The following is a 3763-nucleotide window of genomic DNA, read 5'->3' as shown; positions in this document are numbered from 1 at the left end:
CACTAGGTATCGCTCTTTTTTTTTTAAAGGGGATTTGCCGGGAGAAGAGTGTCAGACCCGAGTGCTGGAGTCCATCATTTCTGCTGAACACAAACTGCTGCTGCCCAGCACATCCCTTTGCCATCTCTGCTTTCACCTCACTGGCTGCAGCAACCAATGCACAAGTGACTGGGCTGTATTGCTGCTGCTGCTGCGACCTGAAGCATCAGCTCTCCTCTGCTTCACCACCTTAACAGCAGGTATTTCCATTTAAGAAGCGTAATAAACGTGTGACACAAATATATGAGTGTTTTTCCTAATGGTATGAAGAAGGGTCATGTTCAGAGGCTGTGTAGTCGAGCAAAACATGCAATCGGGATCTAAAATCACGCAGGCACTTGCTAAATCCCACTATAAATTCCAGGGCCTGAAATAGTTTTCCTTCCCATTTCTGACTGATACCAAGTATCTGCCCTATATTGAGGTGGTAGAGTACGACACGTGTTGTTACATGATGCACATTTGATAGAGGCTGTGGTCTGCACTACTGCCTACTGCACCATTTCAGTCAGAGTACATTAAAATAAAGTATTATTCAACAGAACTTATGGGAACAGCAACATAATCTTTGGAGAAAGACCTACCTGGAAGTGGAGGTTGCTGGCTCTTGGCCCAGAGATGATGAGAAGCAGCCGGTCAGACTGAAGACAGGGGAAAACCAGCTCCTGCTGCCACCTCCCCAAAAGCTTCTCTTTTCTGACTCAGGCCGACAAGCGCAATTAGCTTTGTCCTATGTAGCTGATGGGGTAATCCTATTAATGCCCCTAATTCAGATTAAAGACTATGCAGTTGCAAAGAGATTAAAATACAAAGTGAGAGAAAGCTCATTATTCCAAGGATGATGATAAGAAGTAATAAAGGGGGGCACCACTCGCCCTGTCGCCGCTCCCACCCCCTCTCCCAGGCATGCAGAGCAGACAGGCTCCCCCATTTGTCAGGGAACAGCCCTGGATTTACAATGTCTTCTCCTGCCTTCCCTTGGCAGGCTCAGTACCGGCACTGCAAACAAACCCGCCGTGGTGGGAAGCAGTGCCTGTCGGGCAGGGGCTGTGGGCAGTAACGGGTCATGATTTTCCCTAACCCTCAGGGCAGTGACTTGAAGTGCCCAACTCCCACCACCTGTTAAAACAATATATAGTAGTAAATTGTTGTCGTGAATTACACACCACTACTTACTTGAAATTTTGATTTTGAATAAAGGATGGGAAAAAAAAAAAAAGAGTTCAGAGAATGAGCAAGAAGCCCACAGTCAGCATAGTGCTTCCACCATAAGGAAAAATTAAACGTGTGTCCTCTAAACCCTTCCTGCAGCACACAAACCGGAGAACTGCAGCAGACACAGGAATGAGTTTCTCCTTCAGTTACAGCCAGACCCATGAAGACAAACCATCTTTGGTACAGACCCTCTTTCTTCTCTTGGCAGGGGCACCCTCCTCTCAGCAGCGGCACCAGGGCCTTCCTGCAGTTGAGGCTTCTCTTCAGGGCCGTCTTTGCTTTTCAGCTGCTGCCCAAGGCCTTGGCAAAGCCCTGAGGGCACGGCTGCTCTGCTCCTCAGGCAAGAGGAGAGGGACTGTACAGTCCCCAGGGTCTTTGGGAGAGGCGGAGAGCAGAGCAGATCAGCAAGATAAGCTAGACCAGAGTATGGCAGTTACCCAGTTACCAGGGACTAAAAGCAGGTTTTTTTCCAAAAGGAAAAATCTGGTACTTTACTGCACACTATATTTTAAAGCATCTGCTTCTGTTTAAGTTTTGGATTTTTAATTTAAATTTAAAAAAATTTAAAAAAAAAAGCAGGGTTCAAACCTGTATAAGCTTACTATGAAACACATTTAAGAGACTACTCCGCTGCCCCCCAAAAAGCAGCCATGAAGAATGCATGTATATATGCATGTGAAGTGGCAACACATCCAGTGGTGGATCCAGGGCACCCACTTTTTTTTTGAGCCCATGTAAGGCAGTTGCACAGCTGCTGCCACAGAAGGAAATGGTAGAATGGGTTTCTCCCATCCCCGAGGAACAACCAGCAGCACCAGTAACACAGCCTTGTGTGGGGCTGCGGCCCTAGATCTTCCTTGGGACATGGCATGCAGACGTAGTGCTGTACCAGGGAAGGTGGGATCTGCCCAGCCCACACCACGAGTGAATACACCGAAACGCTGTTTGCCGACATCGGTATCTAGCCCTACCAGCAGTGGCCTCCGTCAGCAAGGAATGGCAGATGGGTGTTGAGCATGACAGAGCTATGTTAGTTCCAAGCACTCTATAGAAACCATTCCGCTTTTATATTTTGAGTAAAATTCTGAACTGAAATTACAATATAAATAGTAACACCTAGCAAATCAAATTGAAATACATACTGCATTCAAACTCCAGGTTGTTTTTAATGGCAAACTGTCCTCAAGTACAATGAATATTTCTGCTCTGACCACTGTATCATTTATAGAGGAATTTTTCAACTGATCTGTAAGTTAACATAAAACAACTCTCCTTAAGGCTGCATAACAGAATCCTTTCAAATTATCTTAGGCAACTGTAATTTGAATTTAGTCAAAAACCACGCAGCAGTCTATGTTTTGTGTAGAGAAATACCTCAACTGGTAGACCGAAACGCGTATCACTTCTTGAAACATGGCAATGGCTATTAACTTTCAGTTTAAAAAAAAACAAACCACAAAAGCAAAAACCAGCTTTCCCACTATCATTATTTACTCCCTTCCCTACTTCCACATTTAATTCCAGTAATAAATATTTCTTAGACTGTATCTTCAAAACAAGCCATTTTGTACCTGTTTTAGAGCTGGCCTGTAAAACTATTCAGACAAGCTGAGTCCAAATTGAGAAGCTTCTTTACTTTCAAGTAGAAGTTCATCAAGTTTTATGAAATCTTTGCTTTATAGAGCCAGAAGTTAAGATTTCCTACCAGCTCCTACTCATGTAAAATACACTTTTTTTAACCTTCAAGTAAAGGGTTAAAAAAGTCCCCTTTGACTACAGGATCCAGACCAATAACCATTTCATCCAGACCATTTCAAAGCCTTGACACCCCTTCTCCTCCTTCCCCCAGTTTCCAAGTAGGGGAAGTTAAGTTGAGAAAGCAAGAAAAGGGCCTTGAAGAAATCAAGAGGCTCCAGTAACATAATAAAGAAATCCTCTGAACAGTTTCAGCAGTTCCAGTTACTCAATGCAGTTGGTGTATGCACTTCTAGTAGCGTGCTTTACCTTTACTTTGTGGATATACATTTAAATGAAGTCCAACACAAGAGAGCACTGAGATTTCTAAAGACTTATGTAGCCCTTCTCTTAGAGTCAGCACTATACAGAACTAGCTGAAGTTGAAAGTTAGACTCTTCAATAAACACCATTAAAAAAAAAGATGCAGAGCTGGACTAACCCACACTGCCTCAGGGACAAGACCTGCACACTAGCTAAAAGCCAACCTCTTCTGTGCACAGCTGTATCTGTTGCAGATTTACTGTTTGGTGTTAAGAACTGAATCTAAGGTCATACTCTAAAAAACACACCACAAATTGCCTTTTAGCCTTCCAGGAACTTACATAAGATTGATAAACCTGTATGAAGTGAAAGTCAAGTTTTTTTATGGCTTAATACAAAGCAAAAATAACAGGCTTAGAGAAAAGAAGGCTTCTCAAAACAATCATGTATACATCTATTTTATAGCTACCTCTTCTGCCTAGCCCCTCCCAAAGTTAGCCTGAAAACAGTA

Source organism: Cariama cristata, unplaced genomic scaffold (assembly GCF_000690535.1).
Source record: "Cariama cristata isolate BGI_N322 unplaced genomic scaffold, ASM69053v1 scaffold30899, whole genome shotgun sequence".
NCBI lineage: Eukaryota > Metazoa > Chordata > Aves > Cariamiformes > Cariamidae > Cariama > Cariama cristata.
The sequence above is the reverse complement of the archived record's forward strand: the minus strand, read 5'-3'. Positions refer to the sequence as shown.